Here is a 13,427-nt window from a genome sequence, read left to right on the forward strand (position 1 = left end):
GAACATTTGATTGAAACCGAAAAACTATTCCAAAGTCATTGAACAGCCACTTCAAAGGCACAATGTCTTTCCCTCGAGGCTCGATCTTGGAACAGTAAAGAATAATTGCTCTTAAAATCCAAGATCTAATTCTGAAAGATTACACTTTTACCACAAACAACATCATAAACTGTTCAGGTGAATTGACTGTGGTGAATATAATTTGGTAAGAAGGAAATCATGGTATCTGAGAAGCTATAGGTTAAATACACACCTATTGTCTCCTTCACGGTCTCCTCTACATTGACACACAGCCGGGCAGTTTATTGAGAGTTTTTTTGCATTTGCAATGAACCCGGCATCCTCCCTTGCAGCCACAAAGAGTTCAAGGATGAACTGGGTTGCCTGTGAAAGTGCTGACCACAAAGGCACATTTTCTTGGGTGGATCCAACCCCAGTCTGTATGAGATGGCACATTTCATTCCACCTTAACTGCTTATCCCCAACAGAATCCACCTTGGTACACTGTTGGGGATAGTGTTGCTCTGTTGCTCCATTCCTCTTCTTTTCTTTGTGGACAGCTCAAGATGAGCTTGAATCGATGTTGAGTTGGTGGCTGGTAAGATTGTAGAGGAAAACTGTGAAGCCCTCCACAGTGGAAATGAAAACCTCCTCTGAAATGCCTTTTGGAGCCTTTAACAGAGCTATAAAGGCTTCTGTTGTTGTCATCAGCATTGCAGGTACCCCATGCTGTCTTCTTGAACTTATTTGCAAAGCAAATGTGTACAGAATCTGTATGCAACGGGACAAGATTTTGGTAACAGAAGTGTTCTTATTTCTGTCTGTAGTCCGACTAGTGTTGACCAATCACTTTTGAACAGCAGGTAAACTGTCCATGTGGAGAGGTGGAGTGCATTGGCTGAAATGCAGTTTTGGAACCCATTGGCTCTTGCTTGACAGTGAGTAGGCTTTATATTAAGGATGCACGATATTGGTATATAACAACTCATTTGGACATTGATATTGATATATCCACTTTTTTCCCACCTAATTTTAGTGATCATCAAGTCTCTTCTTAAGTGGAATTAACATCATATGATGCATTCTCTAATCGTGATGGTCCACCAGCATAGTGAGACATTAAATACAATGCTTTTCAGTGAATGTATTATTCATTAATTGTGAAAAATAAGAACAATACTTCAACTTCAGGTTGATTTTTATACATGCTTACTTTGTCAATAAAAAGAAATTATCAGCATGTTGGCTGATTCAAATATTTCATTTTAAAGCAAAACGTATACCGATGACAAGCAGATATTATTTTGCATCCCAACTTTATATTAGTTGTTATCTTGAATCTGTTTCTCAGGATTAGCCCAAATGATCGGAGCAAGGAAGAGGAAATCTTGGCTCAGATATTTGCCTGCTGATCACACTGAATTACACTGAATCAGCCTGATATATTGGCCCTTGGTTCTGAGGTTATGTCATCTTTGACCAGTTTTGAGGAAAAAAAAATCAGCAGTCTTGTTAATTATTTTTTTTTTTTCAAATAAATTACATTTTAATCCTTGATTCCAGAAGACTTAGAGTTAATATTCACTGTAGTCGTAAGTAACACGTTGGTTTGATTTTAAAGTGGTCTAAGCGTATTTTTGAAAATTAAATTAGGACATTTTGTTAATCTGTAAAGTCCTTCGTCATCATGCTGAGGATTACTTCACCCTTTGAGAAGCAAAATTGAAATGGTATAATTTAACAAAAATTCAGTTATATCATAAATAATCATTCCTTATCACCTTTGGACACTCTTTAAGCGCCAAATGAGAGGTTGACTTTTTGGAGCATTGTGTCAGGAAAAACTTGACAGCCTCCATTCTCTCCCCTGCTTGAATCCATACTAATATGGCTAATTCCCACTGTCCCAGTGCTACAGGCCACACTTCATCTGCTCTTCTCAATAGATGTGTCAGCTTCAATGTCACACTACACTGAGATCTCGCTCTCTGGCCGCTCTGCACCAGGCTGGAGTGGGCGTCCGGCCTGACTCAAACAAGGCCTATTATTTTCTGCATACGGTGACGTTTGCTTCATCGTGTCCAGGGATGGGATGTGTATGTTTACATGTGTGGTGTGGATGTGTTCCTGTGCATGTGAACAAGTATATGTTATTTCCGTTGTTGTATGGGCCGGACACGAGAATGCGCCCGGTCTGCAGTGTGTTTCCTGCCTTCGTTTGCACATCTCCCCCTCCCCTCGTCTGCTCTGCTCAGTCTGCACTTCCTTCCTTCCAGTGCTCCTCGGCAAAATAAGCAGTAACCTGACCTCTCTCCATGCTGGTGGTCTCCCGCAGAGGATGTGAGATGACAGAGCTGATGGCTCTCCTTTGTGGAGTATTTTTAATCCTCTTAATTAATAATGTCACAAAGATAGACGTAAACAGTTGTGATAGTAGCATTGTGAGCTGTGTAATCTTTTTTTATGATTCTTGCCGTGAATATAGCTTTCGTCCATTAACTTTATACGTCAATACGACGTCTCTGCTAAACCATAATGGAGTTAACTCATCTTGTGCCTCGCTCTGCGTAATTATCTCAGCTGGGAATTTGCTTAGTCCACCATTTCCATTGATTGAGGAATGAAAACTTCTCTTGCTTTTTTTTTGAATACGATCCAGCTGCACAATGACCCTTGTTCAGCCCCGTCCACACCAGGCCTTACAATGCAGCCTTTTGTATGCTTGATGCAGGCTGATATCATGCTGGAAACTATTTAGATGGGGATCACATGTTGTTAGGGCACACTGCTTCTGAGATTCTCCTCTTACTCACTTAAAGAGAAAATGTCAAACCTCCCGTAGACAATGCGGTGCTTGTTTATAGTCTCAGGACACTTTTGGGAGGACTGGGCGCTGCAAGAAAGATGGCTTACTTCCCTTTGTTGTCTGAAGCGCCTTCCCTTGGTAAGCCATAAATCTGATATGTTGCATCAAATGAGGGCAGATCAAGGGATGAGAAAAACACTACAACCTTGTCAGAAGGTCTAATGCTCGTGTTATTGATCTGCTTATTATGGCGAGTAGTGCAAATTAAGCTCTTTGACATTTACATCTTTGACAGGGGCTGTCAAACGCTTGACAGCACTTGTCTAATTTGGAAATTCATTATGGAAATAAGACTTTCCATGCTTGGAAAAGGCATTCAGATTTATGAGCCTCTGGGTCATTTTAAATCAAATTAATTTCATGATTACCATTCATTGCTTGTAATATGCAAACAGAATCTCAACTCAATCTAACTGCTTCTCATCCCTCTCAACCCTGTGCGCAGAATAAAGTATTAGGGCTGTACCTGACTCAGAATTATGTCAGTTGAATCGTTTTTTGCTCTTCAATATGCATATTTGACTATTCACTCCTTTATTTCTGGGTAGAGTTTGAGAGTTTGAATGGGTTTGGTGGGAAGTTCAGGGTGCAAGTGATGTCCACAAAATACAGTAAAAAGTAAATGAGACACACATCCCAGTGTCCAATGGAGAGGGGGCTGGACCAAAGAAACATCTGGCAAAGCAGACAACAACGCCAACTGCTTAAAGAAAAAAGGTGGTTGAAAGACTTTCTACAGCCTGTTAGACTGGAGAAAGATTTTCATGCTATTGTTTATTCCGTACTTGTACTCATCTTATGTGTGTAGTGTATTGGTCATTTTGGTCTTTGGGGGGAGGGAGGGTAAGAGGAGAGAGCATGGAAAAAATAGATGAATTCTTGGTTGCTTGGTTGCTCTGTGATTTATGTGCCTTGCTTTGTTCCTCCAGTAAAATATATATATATATATATAAGTAAAAAAAATGACAGCTAAACTTGAAGAATCTTAGTGTTAGTATGTTAGTGCCACATCCTAGAGGGGTTGATTAGAAGTTTGTGTAAAATTTTGTCATAATTAGTGAATTAATTTGTGAGTTAGTGTTGTCTGATGAATTATTTGAGTCTTCAGCTCTCAGGGGGAAGCCGTATAAACTAGACATGTAAGTCCACTGCAGAGCCAGATGTGCAACTGCAGTCATGTTTTTATTTGGACACAGTAGCTGTTGGTTTTAAACACCCACCACAGCTCTCTGTTAGCCTCCGAGCTGAGGTCAGGCCCTGCAGAGTATCACAGTCTCGTTGAATTTCATTAACTGTCTGTGTTGGTCATGCTCTCTTTAGCTCAGTGTGGAGTTAGGTTTCAGGAGCTGCTGGATTTTCCCACTCTGTGGTAGGCACCAGGCTTCCTTGTAGGGTACAGCTGGAGATACAGTAGGTGGAAGATAAGCTTCTAAGGTAAACAAAGAGGTTTCAGGTCTGGCAGCTGAAGTCGCAGCCTTAAACTCACCGCTTATCAAGCGCTTTATCCCAAAGTGGTGAAGGCCGTTTCACTCCGAGCTGATTCAACTGGGTGTTACCTTATCTAACTGAATGGAATATTCACACAACTCTCTTGCTGTTGTTTGAACCGTGTGTAGTTGTCTTGGCCTGTAAGATAAATATAGAGCACACGGAGGGAGTTTTTACTGTCAGCTTCTTCCTCAAGATTAGAGACACAAACACAGCTCTGGACTGAGACATGACACAGATTTACTAAGTGAGCCTTATTTTTCCACTGAAGTGAAGACAGGCCTTTTCTGTCTGCTGTGAGCTGAAACAGGCCCGTTAACAATCCTGAGAACAGAGATGCTGCATCTGGGGGGGCCACAGCAGCTCCAGTAGCAAGCATGTAGTAAATTATTCACCTGCGCTGAATGACTAAATAATTCAAGTGCTGAATTAGCGACACATGTAATAATGTTCTACCTGTACAGCAAAAAGGATGAAAACTTTGTGCTGAGCGGAGCTGATATTCAGTCAGCTGTTATTCTGTTTGAAAACACAAAGAGATAAAAGTAATTGTATATCTTGGTTCCTGTGTACACATCTCACTTCTCCGTCATATTGATTTCCTGTGCAGGATATTGCTGCACGTAAAAAGGCTGGGTCTTGTGCTGATAAAATAACCAAGTGCAATTTTCACAGACCTGTATTCGCCTGGCAATATATAAGGCTTTGTAGAGGAAGATGGGAAGCGTGCAGGCAGCATGATGGCGAATACAGATATTGCTTCTGGTAGTGGTTACTTCTTGCACAGAGATAAATGGGCGCATCTAGTTCTGTTAGACTAGTTTGATGTACACAGCTTTTGAGAGGTGTAGTCTGTTTTCCGCAGAAAACAGCCTGGAGTTCTGGAGCAGGATGTTTTTCATGTTGGTCTAGAGTTTCATCCAGACGTACATTTGCAATTGAGCTCTAAAAATACCTCACATGCACACAGCCCGCCATTTGGAGGCCATTTATACTTTCATGAGCTATTCATATCTCTGGCACTCGATCCTGTCATTTAGTAAACACTGTTATGACAGTGAAGGAGCCTGGCAATGGACCTGATACAAATCTGTCACTCCAGGCTGAAAGCACTGAGACTTAAAGGTTAAGTCTTCGTTGTAAAATCCCACCAAGTGCTGACAGCCTGAGCTGCAGATCTGTGGAAAACATGGGAAAAGGAATGAGCTGCTCCACCCTTGTTGGCGGGGCATGTCAGCCACCCTCCACCACCCCTACCTTGCGAGGCACAGCAGCCCTGCCCACCATGCCTGCCCCTCAGCGAGCTGTGACACTTGATCTCAGGGTCAGCTGCGACGGATATTTCTGCTGTCTCTCTGTGTGTGTTTTTTAATGTTGTAAGGGCTGGTTTGGTGTGACAGCCTGTCACATGTCGCTAGGGTCAATTCAGATGACTGCAGCTTTACTGGTGCTTTATTGCACTTCACCTCACTCTCCCTGCTGCCATTTTTTGCGGGGTAGTTTCTTCCTTGTATGACGGGGGGAGAGAGATAAAGACCTGATTGTGGACAGCTCAATTTTATTTTTATTGAAGAGAATTATGTGTGGAATTGTGTTAAAGTGAGATGTGAGCCAGAAAGGATGAGAAATGTATATTATACATGTAACTCTGTATCCAAATCAACTCTCTCCACTGGTTATGTCACTTGGCTAATGTCTGCTCTGCAGTGTAACGCATTTATTATAGTCTCTATTTCAGTCTTGGTGTCTGGTCTGTTAAACCAAATGAAATATCAGTAGCTTTGTAGTTTTGTCAGCTTCTTTATTCAACCCTAGTCGGAAGCGCGGTGTGCTATCTAAAGATCAAAAGCATAGTTTTGCAATTAATGCACAGATGGGCCTCAGATGGCTGCAGGAACTTCAGAAGACACAAGACAGTCATGCTATTAAGTGCAAAGGATTTATGTTTAGGCCATTTGTTGGGGTGAATTGTCAGCTCTGTTGCTTCTTCGTACTGTTTTTCACATGCTTCCACCCATTTAGTAGAATGACTATGTGGTCATGAGTTTCTGCTGATTGTTATGAAATCACATTTAAGGGAACTTCAGCTACTGTATATTAAAGTTGATTTCACAATGGCTGCATTATATCAGTATTTCACAGCTGGAAAGGTGTTTTTTTTCATATACAGAATCTTGGTTTTTATTTCATCAGCACTGCCTAAATTTACTGTTTGATCTCAGTATTTTTAGACTCTATCTTTTATAACACAGGAAAGAGTATGCTTCCTTGTTTGCATTGCAGCCAAACACTAAAATATTTTACTGTTTGATATGAAAAAAGAGGGACAGGTCTCTCTCTCTCTCCTATCTCTGTCTCAGTCGGCTTCTATACTCTTTGCATTTTTGTATGCCCGCCACCACCAACACAGATGTGCAGTCTTTAGTTCGAGCAACAGCCCTAGTGCCAGCTTCATCCAGTGGATTTTGAGGCATAAAAGATTAGCAGGGAGATCTGGGCTGGTAAGATAGAGGGACGTTTACCACAGTTCATTTACATATGCTGCCCACATTGTTATGATACAAAGTGTCCCTTTAAGTGTGTCTGATCTAGATTGCATCTCTTTCTAGATAAATGTGTGGTTTGCTTTATATGCATTCTTATGTTAAAAGGAGGTTTACCAAGAATTTGTTTTAGTTATATTAGTGAGGGAATAACACAGGGAGAGTGACTGTCTGAATAGTTCAGTTTCCCTCCATTGTTTCCAGTGTCAAGCCTTGCCTCCAACATGGAGTTAAACATAAGAAACAATGGATAGTAGGAGCATTTATAGTGAATGACTAACAGTTAGGGCATGAGGAAAACCAAACATAACAAGTTTGCAGTGGTGGATGAAGTACCTGAATGCCATACTTGAGTAAATGTACAGATTTTTTACAAGTAAATGCTGTTAATTAAAAAGCAAGCACTCAGAATTTTGAGACTTCTGAAGTTTATTTCTTTGTGTCATACACTACTTTAAAATGGAGTACATTATACTTTTCATTACATAAGGCCTTTTTTTCTTCCTCCTCACTTCCTTCCGTATTTTGTAGTAAGTAATTAATATGCTTAGGGGAAATGTAGTGAAGTAAGAGTATGCATTTTATTAGAAATGTAGTGAAATAAAAATCAAAGTTGACACAAATGTAAAAAAATGAGTAAAGAACAGATATTCTCAAAAAATACTTAAGTAGTGTAACAAAGTGTTATTACTTTGTTACATCACACCATGGCCTGTTTGTGCCATCAGATTTTCAGGAAGACAGTAGTCTGTTGATCAGTGTGGAACAAGCTTAATTTACACTGACGTGTAGCAACATCGTGCTGTTTTAAAGCTTGCTAATAGATGGAAAATGATAAAGTTCAATAATGATTTGAGCCAAAACGGTCAAAAAGTTAATGGACAAGAAGAAGAAGAAACATGCAGTAGGAGAAAGAGGATGAAAGAGGGAGAGGAGGAACGAAGGCCTGGGGCCAGGAAGCAGACTTCTCACTACTCAGATTAATGAGGTCATTCATAATGGCGCCTGCCTGAGCATGCAAGGCAGCAGTTCCTCCTGTCTACTGTCCACCCTGACAGGGCCCTAACTCGGCCGGCCACCTGAGGCTTTGTCAGCCTCACTGACACAGCTCTGTCAGCCACCCTCAGTATGGCTGCCTCCTACAGAGCAGCGCAAAGCAGTTGAGTACACACAGTACCCGGAAACCAGCTGGCTTCTGTCCATTATGGTTAGGCTTCATGTGGTTTCCTTCTCTACCATTTCAGCTTGGTTCAGTTTCAGCCAGAGATCTTGAGGAATGTGGGTATGGCATGCACTGAGATTTGAAATGGCCCCGAAACTAGTGAAAGAATTCAAGAATGTACAATTACTTTACAAGACTATGTCAGAGATGTTTAATCATTTTTATCCCATAACATGCCATATAGTAGAGTTGTGTTCAATGCAGATTAAGTTAAAAAAAAAAAGCTTGGTGTCAATCATTTCTCTAAGAACATAGGTCATCTGCAGAAAATATGACGAATCCAATATAAAAGAGGCCATAGCCAGATTACTATTTTATTTATGATGAATGTGAAGCTGGAGGGCAATGCTCTCTTGCAAGCATCTGCACATATTTGAAGCGTGAGAGCGGTCAGAGAAAACTGGTTGTGCACCATAAACAAGCACAAAATAAAGCAGTAGCACGGCATCCACCCTCAGTCACCTTTTTTTTCTTTACTTTGGCTTGTATTTGTTCAAGGTGACACTTAAGAGCTCCATCAAGTGAGCCAGTCTTTAGTTTGACTTTAAGCCTCACCTGTGGCAGCTGTTGTCATAAACCAGTGCCTTTCTCTGCATGACTGAAGACCATTACCAAGTGATTATATTAAATGATGGCATGGAAAACATCTCTGGGCTTGAGTTTGTATGCAGACGGTATTACAATAGATCACAGCTCCCGAGACAGAGAGGGAGAGAGTGCTGGTTATGCCTGTCAACTCCAGTCATTATGGCCTGCTGGACGTCCCTGCACCTGGAGAGACGTCAAATTGTCCTCTGTGTTTTGTCCGCCTGTCTGTTCCCCATGCCTAATAGAGAGAAGAAGTGGTGTGGAGAAGCAGCGTCAGCCCCAGAATTAAAAACAATTCATGCGGGGTTGTCTTGGGTCTTGTAATTGAGTAGGAAGTGTTAGTTTCTCACAAGGACCAAACGGCGGCAGGAAGCCAATCTGGGGAGGCGCATTGCACAGTTATGGGTGTGGGTGTTTTCCCTCTTTAGATGTGAATCTTGAAGCAAAAACAAATCTTTTTGAGAAACTAGATTACATCGTTGTGGTCTGAGGAATGCGAGCCTGAAATCAGTGCTGGGAATGTAAACACTGTAGGAAACTATTACACGCTTTGAATTGTTGCCATACGACATCTCAACCAGAAAAAAAGGCCTAATCACCTTGAAAGTAAGATAAGATATTGTGGTGCATGAGCTTAGCAGTTGGTCAGCTGGAATGAAGTCTATAGTCTCCTAGAGCGATTACCTTACATTTGATTTTCTTTACCGTCAAACTTGACCATGAACAGATAATATGTGCTGTTAAGGGAGGGCTAATCCTCTAGCCTGGATAATTGCCAAACACAAAATTCAATCAACTCTCCTTCTCCCAAGGATATCTCTCCTTCTGAAGGACTTTCTGCCAATGAAGGCTCGTCTTTCTCAGACGAGGACGGGCCTTGAGTCCTGACTTCTCTGTGCAGTGATTTCTTATCATCACTCGATGGAGAGATGACTGACAGAGTGCTCTGCTCACAGTGAGAAATGAGTCGGTGGCTGTCATAGCCATGCTTGTGTCTGAGCAATGACTATGCCAACTGTTCCAGCTCAACTCCTCCTGAGACACGAGTCGCAAGCTCATGCCAGTTCAGCTGCCATGTTGACTTTGGAGGAGGACGAGAGAGAAAGATGGAGGCAGACTTCCAACGCAGTTGGCTTGGTTGTTTGTCAAACGTTGGAGGTTTACCTTGGGCTGTGACCAAATGCTCTTAAAACCCACTGATCAGTGGGCTAGTCGAAAACCACAACAGTAGCCGCATGGCTGCATTAATAAGATGGCCACGGTAAAAAAAACAAAATGATACCGGTACCCATATCATTCCCCTCAGAGTGATACGGACTGGTGATACTGACTACCCTCTGGAGTACCTTCAGTACTTTTTTTTTCCAGTTCATTTGATACCCATCTTGTGAATGCAAGCAGTCAGTTGTGTAAAGTGCCTCCAGATGCCAAAGGCATGTAGTATAGCCATACTTTTTACCGTTTTGGTAAGGAACAAAAAAAAGCAGCAACACACTGAAGATTGTGTAGTGTACAAAAAATGTTTTTTTTCCATGAGGCCTGCATATTTTTTAGATTCTTTGCAATAGGAGCACTACATATTCACATGATTCCAATGCCAACTGCATGACAAGGCGCTGCACATCTATTCTGCGTCGCGCAATGCACTTTTAACTTTATTTTCTGGTCAAGAGTTACTGAATGTTCAACATTGGTAAAATGCTGCACTCGTTATTGTCACTTTTTACTCAGCCATCCAATCAAAGTGGAGGAGAGGCAGGGCAGATTTCCTACCAAATAGACAAACTGTCCATTTCAAATGTCCAAGTGCTGAAAAGCAACAATGGAGGCAAAATATGTTACTATACTGAAGGCTATTGATACATGCTTCATTTGATTTTATTTAGTTCAGATAATTATGTTTAAGATTTATTGTTTTTCACTATGGTATCAAATTTGGTGTTGAGAATTGTGGAATTTCACTGGTATTAGTGTCTGGTCTCGTGACATGCCTATGTTTGATTGGAGAAGTTATGATACACTCAGTTTTGGTTTATTTCAGTCTATATCGATACGCAGCGCTCATTATTATACATCAGGTTTTGCTGGCATTTTCTGCGAGGCTTTATTTACACATCTGTGTGTTGAAGAGTGTTTTGAATGATCAGAAAACTTTTTTCTGTTGTGTAAAGTGCAGATGTTTATTACTCACTGTCATTTAAAGCTGTGAGATATTTCAGCCACCCTCTCACTTAATTTACATAGTTTGAATGTTTTTTTTTTAAGTCTGTCTGTGTGGGCTAATCTGGCAGCAAGTAGACAGCAGGCATCAAGAAACTATGAAGCAGTAATTGCCTGTAAAAGGCAATCACTCACATAGAGACCACATGCACGTAAGGACGAGGGGAGCGGGAGACAGAAGGCAGGAAAATAGCCTAAAGCGGGAGGAGAAGTGCAGTGCAGGAATAATGAGAGTTGTTTAGTTTGCTTCAATCCTTCCCTCTTTCACTCTCTGGAGGCAGAGCAGCATCAGCGCAGTATTCAGGGCAAATGGAGTTAAAGCGGGAGGAGCCAAAGCTTAAGCAACCAAACAATGTTTAGCATGGAAGAAAATTAGGTTTCCCTCTCTGTCTGCTCTCAGTTCCAGTCTGCTCCAATCTGCAACCCTAAAGCTGATGCCCCCTCCCTTCACTGATCTGCTCTATATCAGGAGCCCCGCTGTTTGAACTAATGGTGAAAGTAATTAAATGTCGGGTGTTCTAGCCCGGGGCAAGAGAGAGGGCTGTTGTGCACAAGCTGAGATACTGGATTTGCATTTCCCTAACGCTAATAGTCGGTCCGTGAGAGAGAGCAAGTCTGTGATAATTCTTCTTGGTGCATTTACAGGCAGTCTTCATTTTAGTAATGCAAAAAAGTGCAGCAGAGTGAAGCAGAATGTGTCAGAAAGATGTCACTTTGCATCTGTTTACTGCTCCTCTTCCATACACCTCTCTGTGTTTCCCACACTCAGCAGCCTCTGACTCTGCACCAGCTGGCTTTGGTTCTTGCTAATCTGATGTCACAGCCCAGACAATGTCACTGGAGGTCAGACATCATTGAATGTAAAAGCCTAATTGGTGCACAAGGCCAAAATCTTTCAGAATGACAGTAAAGAAAATATGTAACCCAACCATAATGACTTACAAAGCCCTTTGCTGTTGTATAAATGTACAATCTAGTTTTTCTGTCTCTTGTAGCATGCTCAGTAGCTCTATTGTGGTAGAAATGTCAGCATATGATATATTAACTATACCAGTGTCCTTCTGGGAACTGGTGGATTGAGAAATATCTGTCAGCGAGAGTCAGACCGTGTTTAAATATTAACACATTGGTGATGACCCCTGCTGCCCCCAGTCTGAGGTTTTCCTTCCGCCTCTGCTGAGATCCACTGACAACACTTCCCATCATCACTTGGGCTAAAACAGAAGCCTGTGGTGTGCTGAAATGGCAATGGGAAGCAGATGTGGTGACCAGAAGTCATGGACTTTTTCTTGCCAAGGAGCTGGATCTGAAAGAAAAGACGTGAGGACGTGACCTGTTGTGACTACTCAAATCACAAAGCCCCTGATGCAACATCAAGGCTGAGTGTGTGACGATGCCATCTGGTGAAACAGGAATAATTTAAGCACAGGAAAAGGATTCTTTAAATTCATTTGGTTTTGTAACAGCGCTGTAGCTGTGGAGACACCCTGTTTCGCAAGTTTACACATTTGCGCTTCGCAAAGAGGTGGTCATTATTTTGTAGCTTACATTCCTTGTGTCTGCAGAGTGACTGATTGCTTTAATCAATGATGAATGTATAACTATTTATATGCACATTTTTGTGGGGTGATCATTTGATGTGCAGATGATGCCTGTGTACTGCTAAAGGAGCAGTTTTCCGTGGGAATAACGGGATTTCAGTAAATTAACCACCAGGCCTAGAGAAGTGAGGTTAGATGGTGGGACAATAAAATGAAGGCCTGGTGATAACAAGGCTGCAGCTACAGGCAGGCTGTCTGATGGTGAGGTTTAACTGTGCTGCACCTCCTTTAGTCCACAGGCCTCGTCATGGGAATGCATACACAGTCATTAGCCTCTGATAGATGTCTGCTGAAAGCAGAGCATTTTTTAACCACACAGAGGGATTACATTTGATTTTAACTGTAGAATTAAGGGATTATTTTGAAGACTGCAAACTTCCTCACTCTCCAGCAGGAATATTTATTGCCTTTTTTAAATGGCTCTGTGAACTGTTTTGGGAAAGGGGAAAACAGCTGTAGGCTGTTCTCAGTGGTTTCTCCTTTACTATCAAACGAAAAGAAATTTTTGAACCCCCATGCTTGAATCAAATAAGGGGCCTTAGCACCCTCTTGTGAAACAATTTTGCAGCACAAAATCATTGACCATCATGTTTACAGCTGCAAACATTACTCTTACATTTTGATTATGCACAAAATCACCAACAATGAATTGGTGAAGTTTTTCTTTCAGGGTTGAACAATGAATCCAAAAACGGAGAGAATTCTGAAATAAAAAGGGGACAAGTTTAAGAACTGTACGAAAACAATAATTCACAAACTCTCAAGCAACTCATGCAAAAATAATTTAAGTCTCATTTATCCAGATGTAGGCTCAGTACTTTCCATTTTTGCTAAAATTTCACTATTTAAAACACTTTCACATTAACAGTCTAATGCCTGGATGAGTAGCACACCTAGGC

At 41.4% G+C, this 13,427-nt stretch overlaps 1 protein-coding gene across 4 annotated transcripts in view; it reads left to right on the forward strand.

Annotated features, from left to right (window-relative positions):
* The window catches only part of rhbdf1a (rhomboid 5 homolog 1a (Drosophila)), a 62,767-nt gene that overhangs the window by 23,492 nt on the left and 25,848 nt on the right, over nt 1-13,427 (forward strand). The window lies entirely within an intron of this gene.

This window comes from Plectropomus leopardus, chromosome 18, assembly GCF_026936395.1.
Source record: "Plectropomus leopardus strain MGB_pleo_1.0 chromosome 18, ASM2693639v1, whole genome shotgun sequence".
NCBI lineage: Eukaryota > Metazoa > Chordata > Actinopteri > Perciformes > Serranidae > Plectropomus > Plectropomus leopardus.